This window comes from Anoplophora glabripennis, unplaced genomic scaffold (genome assembly GCF_000390285.2).
Source record: "Anoplophora glabripennis isolate ALB-LARVAE unplaced genomic scaffold, Agla_2.0 scaffold33, whole genome shotgun sequence".
NCBI classification, from domain to species: Eukaryota; Metazoa; Arthropoda; class Insecta; order Coleoptera; family Cerambycidae; genus Anoplophora; species Anoplophora glabripennis.
The window spans coordinates 1,390,660-1,409,401 of record NW_019416463.1 but is presented as its reverse complement, the minus strand read 5'-3'; positions in this window follow the sequence as shown (position 1 = coordinate 1,409,401).

Below are 18,742 nucleotides of genomic sequence, written 5' to 3'. Positions count from 1 at the left end.
CAGTTGCATAAGGGTATATCGATGACTGCTTATCAAATAAGAATCACATTTCTCAAAAAATCCTAACAAACCCAAAACAACAGTCTAGTACTAGAGAAAATAACACACCATAGAAATACACAACTAAAGTATTAATTATTTCCGACCAAATAAATGAAATACCAGTTAATCTAGACAATTCCAATGAACCATCAACTTCATCTATAGAAATAAGTCACCATGCTCATAGGACTTCAAACATTTATCGAATACCTGCAAATTTTGGTATTAATAATTGTGCTCAAAGTATAACACAGCCACACAAAAAACAGTAGTCTCTTTTCATGCGACATATGTTATCCGTAGTATTTTTGCCTCCTGATCACGAATCCGGTGCCAGAATTGAGCTATCAAATCACAGGAATTTTCTAACCTCAAAAACGGGTCAAAAATAGTAAAAATTCACGAAAAAGTGCTAAGAAAAATACAAAACAATTTTTTTTTCTATTTTCAAATGTTCATTTATATGGTTAAGACCCCACCGAACGTGAATTTGCGGCCAGAATTGATGGTTCTTTTTCTAACCTAAAAAAACGGGTTAATTTAGGTACGATGTCACGAATTTTCAAAAAATAACAGATTCGCGCCAAATTTGATATGTGGGGGTTTTCGGGATCGCTGATCACGGATCCGAGATCAATTTGGAAAATTCAAGATGGCGGATATAAAATGGTCGACCAAATTTTCAAAAAATAGCACATTCGCACCAAATTTGAAATACGGGGGTTTTCGGGGTCACCGATTATGACTCCGAGATCAGATTTACAAAATTTTTAAAAAATTTAATCAATTACCTATGTTCTTTATTACCTGAGATTAGGCAGAATACGTTTTTTACAGAAAAAGAACAAGATACAACCGAAAAAACAAGGTTAGACATAATTGGGTACTCCGATTATAAAGTAAACAAAAATATTACAAACTGAATTCCGCAATTCTGACCTCGAATTCGCAATCAGCGACCCCGAAAACCCACGTATACCAAATTTAGCGCGAATGTGTTATTTTTTGAAAATTTGGTCAGCCATCTTGGTGCCGCCATCTTGAATTTTAGAAAATTTACCTCGGATACGTGATCAGCGACCCCGGAAACCCCCGTATACCAAATTTGGCGCGAATCTGTTATTTTTTGAAAATTCGTAATATCTGACTTTAATTGACCCGTTTTTTTTTTAGGTTAGAAAAAGAACCATCAATTCTGATCGCGGATTCACGTTTGGCGGGGTCTTAACCATATAAATGAACATTTGAATATAGAAAAAACATTTTTTTGTATTTTTCCTAGCACATTTTCGTGAATGTTTGCTATTTTTGACCTGTTTCTTGAGGTTAGGAAATTCCTGTGATATGATAGCACAATTCTGACACTGGATTCGTGATCAGGAGGTAAAAATACTATGGATAACATATGCTAGGCGAAAAACAGTTGTGTGTCACACATGAAGAAAACGCATTAACTGCTCTTGTGACGTACTACACAGTATAATAATTATGATTTAATAATAAAATTATTTTCCACGCGTTTCAAAATGGGTGTTAGCTAATTAGTGTAAGTTGATATATTGTTATTTTGGGTTTCCGTGAAGGAAATTGCCTAAGGAGTGTGGAAAGGTATCGAAGGACATTAACGATCAAATTTGAGCGATAAATTCATAACCTTTGGTGATTCTGATGATTTTCTGACCCACCCTGTGCATTTCGTAGGAGGCGATTCCAGCTGGCGTACTACCTCACCTCTACTTGCGCAAGAGCTTCAGTACTTCATATTGCGAGATTATGCAGCTGTAAAGTACATTAATAAATAAATTAATGGTTCCACTTATTAGCCTAAGCATCCGTAGGAGTCGTTTTTCTATACCTGTCCGAGTGGACTTAAATGGCGGCATTAAGTTCAATTTGCAAAAATGCGGTGAGTTATGACACCTGAACATGCACAATGCTGCCCGTGATGGTGTGAAAGTTGGGTTTAAATGAAGTGCCAGTTTGTAATGAAGTTGATGGTGCGATGCTTCTTTATATCCGCAATAAAGAAGTTGAATGTGGACTGTTAAAAGTAATCGTTTATTTCAGAAGGCTTTTAATAGACGTCTAAAATGCTTCTTTAAATTAGCATGTGATATTTTATACAACGTACAGGGTTACTAAAAGTAAGGTATTTCCCATTACTGGAGTTTGTAGGTATAAAAAGAAAAAAAATAACAAAAAAACCTTTTGTAATAGTCGTATACAGTGTGTCTCCAGATGGGGTACCGCACTCTTGTAAACTCCTTTATTGCTATTAGATTATTTCTTATGGGAATACCTAAAGCAAAGCGTGTATTTAAACCAGCCATGTCAAACTCAAAGTCACTGGTGGGCCAAAAGCATGAAGACCGTAGACTAGGTGGGCCGCAAAACGTAATTTTAAAGAAGGCAAACTACTGAAAATCTTAACCAAAAAAGTACTATTATAGGACAAGTATATTTGTTAAATTTTCAATAAAAAGGGCATTCCAAAAAAGAACAAACATTAACTTTTTTGCCAGATATTTGACATCTTTTGTCTTTAATTAATTTGTCTATTTGTGGCGTAAATTTATCGGCGGAAATAACTTTTAAAACTGCGTCCAAATGTGCATCCGTCAATCGCGATCTTGCGATCCTTTTATCAAAGAAAATAATAATTGTTCACACTTATAGGTACCCAAATATGGACAGGATTTTACAGGCAAATTTTCTCATTTCTTGGCATTGAATTTTGAAAAAAAAACCTTCAAAAATCCCAGTGTGCGTTGTCGATTTAGGTTTCTTGATGTTTCGAGAAACATATCGCTATTTATAAAAACGCGAAAACTTCTGAGGAAAAGAGCGATATGTCTCTCGTAACGTCGAGAAACCTAAACCAACGACGTGGTAACCAACCCGAAAATTGTTCTACCCAGCTATTTTTGTGTGTGTAAATTTTAAATAGAAGTTTATTTATCTACAATTTCTGTCTGTGTGAGTTAAAAATCGCGCATTATTTAAAAAATGTGATTATTCTATTTTTAACTAAACCCCGTATTTAAGCATTTCTTAAGTTTTCGAACAACTTTGTTAAATACAGTTTTAAGCGAAAACAAAAATTAAAGGTATTGTGATTAGAGAAAATTTCACATTTTGAAATATTTTGGACGCCCTGTGTGTTTTATTACATACTTGATTATTGCCCAAGGCTTCCGAAGCTAAGCAAAACTTTTTATCAAGAATAACTTTTTCTCGAAAAATTAGCAATAAAAATGTTTTTACCTTTAAAAGAATTCATCCTTTAAATTAAACAAATAGGGATCTTACTTTTTCAAGGTCAAACATAAGCCTGTACTACTGTATAATATTATCTTGAGTTTGGAAATTTTATTCACTGGATAGGATAGGGATATAATGTTGCCGTTCTGTAACAAAATGTCATCTATACCCTATACCGCAACAGATATTCTCCAGGGAGTATTAGAGTAATAAACCATGCGAAGCCAATTAGCTAAGCTCCTAGACGGTTCACGTAATCAAACAACCCAAATGCTAATCTGGTTTAAAATTCCAGTGGAAAACGAATAATTGCATTTACCTCTGGGAGTTCATTGTAAATAATTTGTAGGTAAAGACTCCTACAATTTAATTGCTTATTCATGTATTTTTTTTTAAATATAAAAATGGCATGATAATTTTGATCCAATGCAATTATAATTACTATTATTCATGTATTAATACTGTATTTAAAAGTATTTGTGTATTTAAATCTGTATTTATTTGTAAGTACTTATTTAACTTTAAGGTTCTTTGCTTCACAACTCAAATTTAAATGTCTGTTTATTAAAATTTGTCGCATTTAGGGATATACACGTAAGTTTTCGTAATGACTCAAAATTGATTATCAAATCCACAAAGGCTTAAGAAAGAAACAAGGAAAAACAAAAACAATTTTGTACATTTTTCCCAAAATTTAAAAAACTGTGTAAAGTGTATTCAGTTCACTTTACAGATAAGGGTAGACATATTTTTTAAATATTTTTATCATTGTTATTATCTATGGAGGATGTAATTAAGATTCTTGAGTACATTTTAATATCCAATTCTACTTTATAAATTAACGAACGTGTTCGCAAAATGTTCGTTTCTTAGCCACAGGGAAAATTAATGAGTATGTAGCTAATGTTTTTTATTTCATTTGAAGATAATATGATCATTTTCAATTATTAGTATTATTATAACTAATTTGCTATCACATTCCCAATGGTAATGGGTAATGGGCTCTTATCGTTTTTTTGAATCCATTGTTAAACAATTATTTACAATCATTGTGATTTTGCACGGTGTAGGTACTTCTTTTTTCAGAAGTGGAAAAGTATCAAAATAATTGCATTGCATATTACATAAACAAAGAGGAAAATAGAACCGAAATCAAAATTATTAATTTTGGAGGTTGTATAATGCAGGAACTTAAGAATAAAATAAAAAGTTATTGCTAACTTGCACTAACTTCACGAAATCAATAAATTTTATATAATTTACTCCACCACACCTCCTCCCTCCCATAAATTTAATACGTTTTTCAAGCACTTCAAATTATGTATATGAAAAGTGTATCTAAACTATAAATCAATTAATTTATTAATAAATTAATTTATATTTTATATTAATTCTACTGTCATTATCATATTTATGTCGATGTATACATATCTAAATGTATTTTGCAAATATTTTTCTCAAATCAATAAATATATTTAAGAATCATTTTTAGATAATGTTTTTTTTAATTTTTGTTCACAATTTTGTTGTGAAATTTTCTTATTGAACGTTACATGCTTAGAATTTTTTTCTGGGTCTCAGATATTTTAAAGACATTTTCAAAATATTCTGGAAATAATTTAAACACTTTTAATACAATAAGGAAAGGGAAAAAACATTTACAATATGAAACCATCTAAAGTATAGACAAAAACCGTGAATAAAATAGAAAATATGAATTCCAGGAACATGCCAAGGTATAGAACAGTTTTGTACAACTAAATATTTGTATAATTAAATCAAGTGCAAATAATTCAATTTTGGTTTCGACATGGAAATAGTCTAAGAATATTTTTTCAAATTTTTACATGAAAATGTACACGTAAAATACTCAGGATATGAAAATATCCAAAATCTAGATAAAAACAAACACAAATAGATTAGCTGTTAGTTTTGTAGTTAGTAGAGTATAATAAAATAAAATCCCTATCACCCTTATTGAAGATATAAATAACGACGATAGGGATGTTATAAGAGAATCGCCATCTATTATTTTCATGCATAAGTTTGGTTGTCTAATTAAGGCTATTAGATATCCAGTAATGGTTAAGACATTTTGGATGATAAACGTGGATGGATTATCGAACGTGTACGAATACTGAATGTGTAAACAGTAAATTATCGAAAGTGGTCATTTGGGATAAACCATAGTAGTAAGTAGAGCATGTTCTACTTTCTGTTCTTCCGTTCCAGGAAAAATACAGCGGATCAAACTTAGAAACAACCATTGCATTTACTGCAAGGAATAGATGATTACACTAAATATATTTATTTTCTATTTTGTGACTAGGTTAATTTTTGTAAAGGAACTACTGTAAATAATAACGATTTCAAGTGGACATGCCAAAAATAAAAGAAAAACGAATTTTCGATTATTGAAAGTATTATAAGTCTCAGTTATAAACATAAAAACATTTCCAAATAACGATACATCCATGATGATCGTCCAAAACGTCAGTCAGTTGAGTACTGTTGTTTTAGTGGCGTGTTGAAAAAATGAGTACCGTTATTCCGAGTGCTACCATCTGCGAGCTGAGAAACATAATCCGGTTTCTCCTTGTTCTAGATTTTTAACGAAATCAAAACTGTTTATGGGGATGATGTGAATCGTACTAATATGCTCAAGTTGTAATCGTGAGTAAAAATGTGGCAGAACGAATGTTCATGATGAACAAAGGAGTAGGCGTCCCTTAATTCTGAACAAAATCGAAGAAATGCTTCGTGGCGACCGTCGATTGACTTTGAACGAGATGAACGCAGTGTTTCCAGTCTCCAGATCTCTTCTGCATGAAATTATTACTGAAAAACAACAGAATCGCATTTTCACGGGTATTTCTCGAGCCCTTTGAACTGGAAGGTGAACAATTCCTTGACTGTATTGTGGCTGGCGACGAATGTTGGTCGCCCACTACATCCTTGAGACGAAAAGACAATCAATGCAGTCCATCCACCTTCACCATCAGCGAAAAGAATCAAAACCGTTGTTTCGTCCCGAAAAATCACGGCATTGACTTTTTGCCCCAGAGGGAAACAATTAATGATGCGGGGTACTGTTAAACCATGAACACATTAAGGGCGACACAGAACAAAAGAAGGGGAATGTTAACAAAGGAAGCGTGCTTGTTGCATGACACTGCACGTCCCTACACAGCCAACGCTACAAAGCAACTCTTTTGTTTTTGTTTCGATTAGAACATTATACAGCCCTACAAAAAAAAAGTGGCAGGTCCGAAAGACAAGACCATGATATCCATATGGTTTTGGGGTCGCTGAATCTGAATCCGGTGTCCGTTTGACACGATTAGCTCTGGTTTAAGGTCAGTTCAAGGTCAAATGTAGAAAATCAATTGTCAACAAACTAAACCTATGTATCTATATGTTTTTGGGGTCGCCGATTCCGAAGCCGGTCTCCGTTTGACGCGATTAGCTCTGGTTTAAGGTCAGTTCAAGGTCAAATGTAGAAAATCTATCTTAAACCAGAGCAAAAACGTATAGATACATAGGTTTAGTTTGTTGACAATTGATTTTCTAAATTTGACCTTGAACTGACCTTAAACCAGAGCTAATCGCGTCAAACCGACATCGGATTCGGATCCGGCGATCCCAAAAACGTGTAAATAAATAGGTTTAGTTTGTTGACAATTGATTTTCCACATTCGAACTTGAACTAACCTTAACTTTAAACCAGAGCTAATCGTGTCGAACGGACACCGGATTCGGATTCAGCGACGCCAAAACGATATGGATACCATGGTCTTGTCTTTCGGACCTGCCACTTTTTTTTTGTGTTGACAATTGGTTTTCTAAATTTGACCCTGAACTGACCTTAAACCAGACCTAATCGCGTCAAACGGACACCGGATTCGGATTCAGCGACCCCAAAAACGCATAGATACATAGGTTTAGTTTGTTGACAATTGATTATCTATATTTGACCTTGAACTGACCTTAAACCAGAGCCAATCGTGTCGAACGGACACCGGATTTGGATTCAGCGATCCCAAAACCATATAGATACCATGGTCTTGTCTTTCGGACCTGCCACTTTTTTTTTGTGACTTGGCACCTACTCATTTTCATCTTTTCTCTTCTCTGAAGGTGTTTATGGGTAGAAAAAGGTTTTCTACAGTGCTGTGAAACAATGGACCCGAGAGGCGGTGGGAGATTTTTTTGATGAAGATATTACAAAACTCATCCCTCGGCTCACAAATTGCATTTAGATTGAAGGCGACTACGCCAAAAAATGGTGTTTGATGTACCTTTCTGAATATGTAAATTCTTGTCATTTCGATTTTTGAAAGACACTCTTACTTTGTGGATATGCCTCGTATATTCCATAAACCATCAAGAAAAATAATCAATTTGCAACTTTTTCCCCTTCGTGAGAAACTTTTGTCTGTTTAAACATTTTAAACTTTAAACGAATGTTACTCATAGGATGTGATACTTTCCTCCGGCAAATCTAGTGGCTATAAAAGAGAACAATGGCACCTGCCCCGCAAAGTTAGTCGGTCTGAACTGCTCTGGGGCGATTGGGAGATAAGGTGCGACACCTTATAACACCTACTCCCCTGGAACCTGCTAAAAATACAAAGGAAGTTCTCACACAAGGCGCCTTTGAATTGCCCTTCTCAGTGTAAACTTTGGAAAGTTTATACATAACTACCGCCATCTAATGGGGGTATTATGAAAGCGCCAGGGGATAATGGTAACACACATAATAAAGTTAAAGGATTCGTAAGTGGCACGCGATTAACCATTTGAAAAAAGTTGTAAAGGATTATTTTTTAAAATTTTTCTCTTTATTCTAAATAGTAGTTGAATTTTATTTTGATTTTAATTTATCGAACTACTGAATTTAAGTAAAAATTCAATGTTTTGGATTGGTATAAAAGTATTTCAATTCTAAATATCTATTCTAATTTTCAAATTTATTTTTTTTATAATTATGTTAAATGTAAAAGAGAAAATGACAATTTTTAGTCTAGGAAAAATTTAGACATGATTAATGTTGATTTAGAAAAATGTTTTTCAGTACACCTACAAAGGATGTATCACCATTTAGCAAAAACAACGGTTGCATAAACTTTACTATGATCTACTACCTCTATCTTTACTAAATACACTGTATAAATAAGTAAGTGGGAAAAAAATAAGGAAGTCCGTCCCTTCCCAGCAAGTTTATGACTCTTCAAACGGTGGGACAACAATTTAAATTTTATTTCCGTCCTCAAATATGGATTTACATGAAAACTAAATTTTCCTCTCCCCGCATAGCAGTAATTTTTTTACGTAATAAACTGTCCTTTATTTCCAATAAAGAATCATGTTATTTTTTCGCACTCACACTCTATAGATATAGTCGAATCTGAATACAAAACAAATGAATACAGTTTTTGAGCAAATTATTTTTTTCAGAACTAACAGCAAGGGTAGACAAACTACTTTAATATACAACATATTTTTAATTTTCGTTTTTATTTCAATTGATATGAACTTTAATCGTACAATTAACATTTTCAGAAGTGTCTATCCTTGGAACAGAGTTTTTTTCTTGTGACAAACCTACAGACGTATAACTGCAAGAATTTTCTATTCCATCACTGAGTATTTTCTTTCCCGCAACCTTCACAGATAGTCGTCTTCTGAAGCATTTCTTAAAAATCTCATTACATCATCCGGAACTAAGACTTTCGATACTTTAGATTCGTAACCATCAGTTAATTTCTTTAGCAATGTAATCAGTTTGCTGTATATCAAATGTTACGAAGTAATATATGATGGTGCGGACTCATCAGATGATTACTTATTTTGATATGTCATCATTCTCATTTACCAGTAATGTTAACTTTAGCATCGAGAAATCATAATATTAACGCCTTTACTTTCTTCTGTTTTTCCAAACAGTACTTTTTCACTCAGTCCACGGACATTCTTTGAGTTTTTGAAAGCACTTTTTTGTATACCATCTGCTATTTTTAGAGCAATAGTCTTCCCACGACTTCTAATGCATATTTTTTCTTCTTCAAATTCCTCAACAACCCAACGACTTTAAAACGTGACTCAAATAATAATCGATTTTTTAATGTTTCTCTTTTAAAATTTGGTATTGAAAAAAATTGACAACACTATCAAGTAAAACTAATTCTTATCTATTTTCCATCTCGTAGTTAAAATTTGTTCATCGCCCTGTACTATTCTCTCAAAATCCGATTTACACTGAATTACGTATATATTTATTTAAATTACAGATTGAAGAAAATATTTACGCGCTCTGTTTGGTTTTATTTCGCATTATAGGACTTCTATTAGGGAACATTTTTTCGCGTAACTTTCGATAGTAATGATAGTATTTTACATGCCTGCATCTGTAATATTTTGAAACGCCTTCGCTTTCTTCAGAGGTTTCGCAAATTATGCTAGTTCTACCGGAAAAGATTACCTCATGGAATGCTCGGTGTTTATTAGTATAAATTAATGTACTGAATTTATTTTAATTCTGATACGTAACAATAACTGTTTTGTTTTCAAGAAGTTTTCCCTTTTAACGAGGATATTACTTTGATATTAAACCATCAATTATATTATTATTTCTGGTACTAATTCATTTCTTATTATTTTCTTAGTCCCCTTCATATCCTCTTTATAGCTGATGATAATGTACATATATATTTTCCCAAAGATTTATTTACCGTGAAAATATTAAGAATAATTTGAAAATATCTTAACAGATACAATTATTTAAATTACACATGCGATTGGGGTTCTCCACAACCCACTCCTTGTTCCTTATCTCCAGAGGAAACGGCATCATTCGCTTCCTGAGATAATAGGGATATAGCGTATTTGAATAAAACAAATTATTTTTTCACTGTACAAGTATGTTACGCATGTATTTAATATGTTACAACCAGGACGAGTATAATATCATAATAACCTCATTTTTGAAGATAAAAAACATTTGAATAGGTTATAGGACATTGAAATTTGGATTAAAAATTAGATCAAAATTTCTTTCATAAAATAAAAACAAAAAATTATATGTCTAAATATATATAATTAAAACAAAACAAAACCCGATATGTTGCGATTGTTAAGTAATATAATTTTCAAAGAAGTATTTTATGTTTTTGTGGTTTGGTCATTAGGTACCTTTGACAAAGATGAACACATAAAAAGCAGCTATTACCACATTTTATTTAGGATTATTTCATTAAAAAGCCTTCTTGATATGAAATTACTAAATATTAATATAACAAAATCATAAAGACGCAATTTTGAAACGACGTTATCAACAGCGCTAATATTACTAGATGTGAACTGTTTTTTAAAAAAACTCTTTTCTAAATTTCTCTTTAAGAAACATACATTCTATTATTACATTTCTATTATTAGCTCTTATATTTTTTTACTAAAAAAAATTCAAACGAATACGATTTTATTAAACGATCGCGTAATTTTTATTAATGTTATTACTATCAATGATATACTTGTCGATCTTACATAACTGTATTCATTAAATAAAATTCGTACTAGTAGTATATAAATAGCAATAAAATATCTAACCTATATTATAAAAATAAATATTAAAAACTATTTTATTTTGTAAGCTAAAGATAATTTAAATGATAGTAGACAGACATACCCTTATATCAGTTATATTCCAGTTCTATGAAAGCTATAGAAACTAAAAGAAAATAATCTTCTTCACTAAAATAATAAATTAGAGAACGTTTCTTCTATCTTAGATATACTTATCACTAAAGCTCACTTTACAACTAAACTTCAAAGTCACAGCTTAATATAACTTTTTATCTATTTGATATTCGAGTCACGATTTAAAACTTCATTACTAATACTATAAGAATAATGGTCTATACCAATAACAATAAAACAATGCCAGTAAGTACTGCACATTTATTGCAAATTATTAATAACGATATAGGATATATTTAATATTAATACATCAATTAACGATTCTGAGAAAAAAGTAATAATTAATATCAAATGTCGTTGTCCATAAAAATATATTGCAACTGGATAAGTTCGAGATAATATTGGCGAATTTCTAAAGCCTTTGCTATACTGGATGTTCCACGACAACATCCACAAACTTCAAAAGAACATTTCTCGGGTAAAAATAAGCAAAAAAGAGATAATAAGGAAGATTCAAGATAATAAATCAATTTCGTTAATTATTTGCATTTGTTTCGTTTTCAAGTACAATTTCTTTTAAGAAAAATAACTTTAAATAATTTTTTGAAATAAATATAAAGGGAATAAAAAAAATTACAGATTCTTTTTCACTATTGCCTTATATTTCAGGTAAGTTTAAATACAGAGCTAAATTCTGTACTTGAAATGCATTATATTTGCCTTCTAAAAAACTGTTAACTAATTTTCGCTTACACTTATATTATGTAAGACAAAAATATCCAGAACTATGCAGTAAAAATAAATTAAGCAATGGCTAGAGCAATTCTCAGTAGGGGAACTCACTCAGTTATCTATATTTGGAACGTAATGATACCAATCGTGCATTATTGGAAATGGGACTATGCAGTGCTGTACTTAACAATGCAATAATTGCATTATTGATCAGAATCTAAGGTCAATGCAGGTAAGTGGTATTTTACCACCTCCCACTACACTTAATTGCTTCAGATTGAAATAGTCATGGAAAATAAGGTTTACATGCCTCGTATATATGTACAGGGAGAACGAGAAAGTGCAGAAATTTCAAAGAAACACCCCTTAGATAAAAATAAGCAAAAATTTTTACATAATTGTTGTTCCTGATATGCAACGTTTCGGAAATGGATCATGGAATATTTTGAGATTTTTTTTTTAAATATCGCGAACGCATAAAATTTGATAAAGTCCCTTAAATCCTCTATTTCGTACAAACATAATAAATAGTAAAAAAAATACTTTTGTAATATTTGCAATATTAGAATTAAAATTCATATTTTAAATATGTACACTTTTTTATCTGATTGCTATTTTTTAATATCAATTAAAATTTAAAAAGAATCACGTAGTCATAAAAAACTACTTGCATATTCAGCGAAATGCAATATGAATGATTAGTAGAAGGTGCCTATAATAAATTAAAATTAACTGAATCACCCCAAATTCCGCACTGCTGCACTGCACTGCTAGGCAATTTGTCAACCACTTGTCAACAACTAAGATTTATTACCCAGTCGCCTAGTGCGGCTGTATTATACACCGTTTGCCTGAGCGAACGTATACATTTCTACCACTTCCACGTTTAGGTCGACCAGACCTGCATATGGGTATGGCTAAATAAATATGGGAACAAGTTTTTCAAATATTTCAATGCCGAGTTGCTGTGTCAGTGACCGAACCAGGTACATACTGCCCAACCTCTTGGTTCTTCAGTTGATATCGGAAAGACTATACAAAACATTGCTTTGTAACTGCTGACAGGGAGCTACCTACTAATTTGCATAATAATATAATAAATGAACAATANCGCATAAAATCCCTTAAATCATCTATTTCGTACATACATAATAAATAGTAAAAAAAATACTTTTGTAATATTTGCAATATTAGAATTAAAATTCATATTTTAAATATGTACACTTTTTTATCTGATTACTATTTTTTAATATCAATTAAAATTTAAGAAAGAATCACGTAGTCATAAAAAAACTACTTGCACATTCAAGCGAAATGCAATATGAATGATTAGTAGAAGGTGCCTATAATAAATTAAAATTATCTGAATCACACCAAATTCCGCACTGCTGCACTGAACTGCTAGGCAATTTGTCAACCACTTGTCAACAACTGACATTTATTACCCAGTCGCCTAGTGCACGCACTTCCACGTTTAGGTTCGACCAGACCTGCATATGGGTATCGCTAAATAAATATGGGAACAAGTTTTTCAAATATTTCAATACCGAGTTGCTGCGTCAGCAACCGAACCTGGCACATACTGCCAACCTCTTGGTTCTTCAATTGATAACGGAAAGGCTATACAAAACATTGCTTTGTAACTGTTGACATGGAGCTACCTACTAATTTGTATAATAATATAATAAATGAACAATATTAATCAATTAAATAATAAAATTAGTACTATCTATGCAGCAAACACCTAATACCATTCATCAGCAGAGTAGGTCGCTCTTTGCCAGTAGGTACAGGATAGTCGTGTAGAAATTGACCCCCTATTTTTATTTGTTAAGGTTACAAAAAAAAAACTTTTGACTTACCTATACCGACAATTCATTGTTGAATTTTCTAAAGATAGGCCTAAATTATGTTTTTTTAAAATTGAACACTCCATAGATCTTTGGACTATTGAAAAATCACCCCGATCGAACCACCTCTGGGCCCAGCGATCGCAACCGAGCATTCGTTACACTTTGAAAGTTTATGCCCTCCTCTACATATATGTATATACAAATCGCTGCCAACGAAGTCAGACGCAATCCCAATATGTTGTTTCAAACTCGAAGATCTCTCAGAAAACGTGTAAAGTGTATCAGTGTGAACGGTGGATTCTCCGAACATTGACTTGAAATCATTATTACGAATTTAATTTGTTTTATTGTTAATTGTTGTAATAATACGAAGAAACACTTGGTTTGTTTCGCTTTTAATTTCTCGTATTATCAAAACATAGTGTTCGTTAAATCGATTTTTCTCGAAAACGGATCGAGACACCGAAATGAAACAAGAATACATAATTAATGGAAAAATGATTGCTCTTTCATGTTTTGAGTCAAATTTCATGTTAGGCATACAGGGTAAAAAGTTATTAACTACATTTTCGGTAAAATTGGTCGTAAGTGGCGCCATCTATGCGCAATGCTGAAATTACAACACGCATCTTATTCGTCGTCTAAAAAAATACAGTTTCACAAATTTTCAAGTTCCTAACCTACATATTTTCAGAATAATAGCAAATAAACGATTTAAAATTTTAACCCTCAACACCCTGTATTTCCGAAACTATCATCTTTCGGATAATGCATGTTTGCGCCAATGGTCACCATTTCGCGTGTAGTATCTTCAGCTTTCGAGTTTCCCATTGTTAATGAATCACCCTGTATTTTCCTAACGTTTAAACTACCGATGTCAAAATGTCAAAATAAACAACCCTTCATGCAGCGTAAAATCCACAACCATTAGTACATAGTCCACAGCCACGAATGCAGAACAAAAACAATTTACAAACTGTCATGTATTTACTTCAGGTACAAAGTTATTAAAAAACTTGATTAAAATATGTTTCGGAAAGCTACATTTTTGGACCAAACCTAAAAATAGATAACCTTACCTGAAAGTCTCTATACTTTCTCGTAAAACCCCCTGTATACATACATGTTTACTCCCATGCACATAATTTCCATCTATCTACTTCACTAGTCATTTGCAAGATATCGAAATTTGAATAATAATACGGACAGAGGACACATTGTGCGGTCCTGCGTTATCACCCCCCAGTGCCAATAATTCAATATTGATTTTGGGTTATGCCAAGCCAGTCGCCTGTGTGAGCAACTTTAGATGTTCCGATTGCTTACTCAGATAATATCTCCCCATGGTGCCTTTGATCTTTAAGGACACGAGGGCCTTGTTCAGCGAGGAGCTACTGTTAATGAAATAAATACGTATATTAACTGCGGTTGCCCTTTTGGGAATGCATTCGACAGAGATACGGGTTGTTCGCTGAAAACATGTAAACATAACAGCTGTGGACAATCAAATCCGACCTAAAGTAATTACAAGATTTCAGTAGTTTTATCCTTCAAACATACTTAAACGTTTTAGGTCGGAAACTTTTTTTTGTCCACAGCTGTACCTTGAAGTTTTAAGGTAGAATCGTGTTTGTTTGAAAATTAACAACATACGCTACTATTAAACATTTTCTTTATTTTTTAGTAACGAAAAAATTCAGATCATAGATATTTGCATATCATAGATATTTAACGAACGGTCTTAGGGCAAAACAGAAAAATCAAAATCGCCAATTAGAAATTTGACTATCACTATCACTACATATTATAAAACAAAGTCCTCCGCCGCGTTTGTCTGTCTGTCTGTCTGTTCGTGATAAACTCAAAAACTACTGCACCGATTTTCATGCTGTTTCCACCAATGGATATAGTGGTTCTCGAGGAAGGTTTTAATATATAATTTGTTAAGTTTTTATATATTGTTGGAGGTGTCGGAAAAAAATAAGCTTTCAACGAAAACGCTGCCTAAACCCTTTCAGATATAACAAAATAATGTATGGTGGAATTGTGTATCTTAATAGGTCTACAGAAAAGTCCGCGATGGCATATGTCTATCTCTTAAGGCTGACATACTATATCCATTTTAATACTTTACAAAATGGGCAGTAATAAAGCGGTAATTGGAAAGCTATTTACACAAATACGGTATTAATCCTTATCATTTTAAATACGTTAGTTGGCTTCAGCATTTCATGAAGATTGTTTTTTCCCTTTACAAAGGTAAATTAAATGAATACCTTAGGAGATATAGCAAAATCAAAATAATACGCAACGAAATTAATTTCGTGTCGCCGTGATTCGACCGGGCCGCTCGGGCGCCCCGTGACCCCGCGCCTCGCGTCCGAGCCGGGGGGATCCGAAAGTTTATGTAGTGTATCAATGTATGGTGGAATTGTGTATCTTATATATGCCTACAGAAAAGTCCGCGAAGGCATATGTGTATATGTTAAAGATAACATACTACCTATATCCATTTTAATACTTTAAAAAATTGGCAATTATAAAGCGGTAATGTAAGCTATTTATACAAATACGGTATTAATCCTTATCATTTTAAATAAGTTAGAGGTTTTAAGCATTTCATGCACATTATTTTACTCTTCTACACCATATAATTTAAATGAATATCTTAGGAGCAATCGCAAAAAAATTACGGACGCGAGAATAAAATTCAAGCGCCTCGCTTCGCTTGATGCGATCGCCGACCCTCCCCCCGCACCGTCTAGCCTACTGTTTAGCTAATAAGCCGAACGATAACGCGCGCGTGATCCTTTAATAAACTGACTTGGAGCGAATGGAGGTGACGACTGACGACTGTGCTTTCTTTCTGGGTGTTGTTAGAAAGTTATAATTGCGTTCGATATTTTAAGGTCACATTTTTTTTGTATTTGTTGTCTTTAGGTAGTCGGAACATACATAGATACTTGCAAACATACTTTTATTTCATTGAGTTTTAATAATTTGTTTGTTTTTTCTTATTGTGAATCATTTAAAACTTCATAGTCGCATTTTTTTCGTGTTTGAGATACCTAACTACTTACTTATTAATTAAAATTGATAGTCATGAACATGAACATGGGTAGTTTAATTTAATTCGTTTTGTTTTCACATTGTTGGTAGTTACCTATATTGTTTTAAATTTAAAGGTTTTGCATTTTTAGTTTTGAGTTCGTTTGTTGTCTTTATATATATATATCGTGAATTATTTTAAAATTAATATTAGGATCGCATTAGATGAAAGATGATTGATTTTTTGTTTGTTACGATTTAACTCAAAAACTACTCAACCAATTTTAAGGAAAGCTCTCTTCGGAGTAACATAGGCATATTTGCCCATGCGAAGCCGTGGCGGGTTGCTAGTTAACATTAAAAATAATAACAAAACAGATGTAGAATTAATGGAAATAATTTTGAATGACAATAATAAAAAGTTTGTACTAAAAGAAATTAAAGGTTATTTTTCTAATAAAAAATTTGAGGCGATATTTTCATAGCTATCGTTTTAAGGAAAACTGTTTTCGAAAGAGTCCATTCAATTACACTTACTTAAGATCGTGCGGAATTCCTACAACCCCATATCACCCTCGAAGTAGTAGTATGATTGAACCTTTTCATCGCAGATCAAAGGCATCAGTAATAACTTAGGATTAGTACGGTCCGGAGTTTAACAGGACCGTAGTCAGATTACGAATGAAAATATTAATATGTTTACAGAAAATATGTCGCTACATTACTATTACCAAAGAGCAAGTAGATGATAAAATACTTCTATAAATTTAAATAACACCACTTACTCGATAAAGCTAAAGCTAAAGATAACTCCAAGGTTTAAGGAGTTAACACATATTACTACGTGCTTGTCTAAGTTTTAAAGCAAAACGGCGACATTTATCACTTAATATTAACTTGTGCAGGGGCCGTTCAACGTCTACTGTTGACAACGGACAGTATGAGAAATTGTTGAGGTATGAACTATACAGGCTGTCTACTATAAGAGTGCCACTCATATGAATCTCGCTTAATATACGACACACGTCAAAAATCTTTATATGTTTTTTGTTGCATTTTTTGAGGCCTTTATGCTCGTAAAAACAAATTTGAGATACATGGCCAACTTTATGAGAAATCATAAAAAAACCGGAAAAGTACCGGAAGTTTAGGGCCGTCTAACTTTTTTATTTTAAGAGATAGAGAAAACTTATTTTCATAAAATTTCATGGCAAAATTGATATCTTTCACCTAGTGTAAACAGATTTTTAAAATATCGTATGTAATTTGCGGTATACTACATGTTGCCCGGATCTTTTATTTATTACATTTTTTATAATTTTAGTATAAAAAATGTAAATATTTTGGTGTTAACGTAGAAATTGTTGTAGACACGTGTCAACTATAAAAAATTTAATAAATATAATGAATGCACTTCTTTAAGCAAAACACACACATTATTACAATATTGGTTTTTTACTTTAGAGAAAACTGAGCCTTCAACATTGTTCTTGCACAGACAACGTAGCTTACACTAAATGTAACACGCTGTGAAAACAGATGTGTTATCCCAGTATTAACAAATCGTTTATTGTTACAGTTTGTACATAACTGATGGTTTGGAAATTGTTACAGTTAACTGTGATTTGAAAAATTAAAATTTTGGATAATAATGATATTTTCATTGGGATAAATATGTTTGTATTGTACTATCAATGCAATTTCAATTCTATTCAAGCACTTGCGGAATGTAGAAACCCTTCGCTAATAAAATCAGCTATTAACAGAATTTTAAATTATGTAAATAGGAAAAATTAGCAAAACAGTGAGTGATTGAAGTGAAGTACAATTTAGAGCAGGATAGTGCAAGAAGGATATTATAAAAAAAATGTTATAAGGTGAAAAAAGTACACCTCTGGAGCTTGAGGGAGGAAGATAAACCGAAGAGATTTGGGTTTTGTAGGTGGTGACAAGAAAGGAAGAGGGAAAATCATTTTATATGCAGAAGAATTTTCTGGTCAGATGTGCCTAATTTTTGTAACAATGGATTTTTTTATAGGAACATTTACTTTAAATGGACTAATGGTAATTTACATTTACACGGAGAAACTGGATTTCAACAAAGGTTTTCA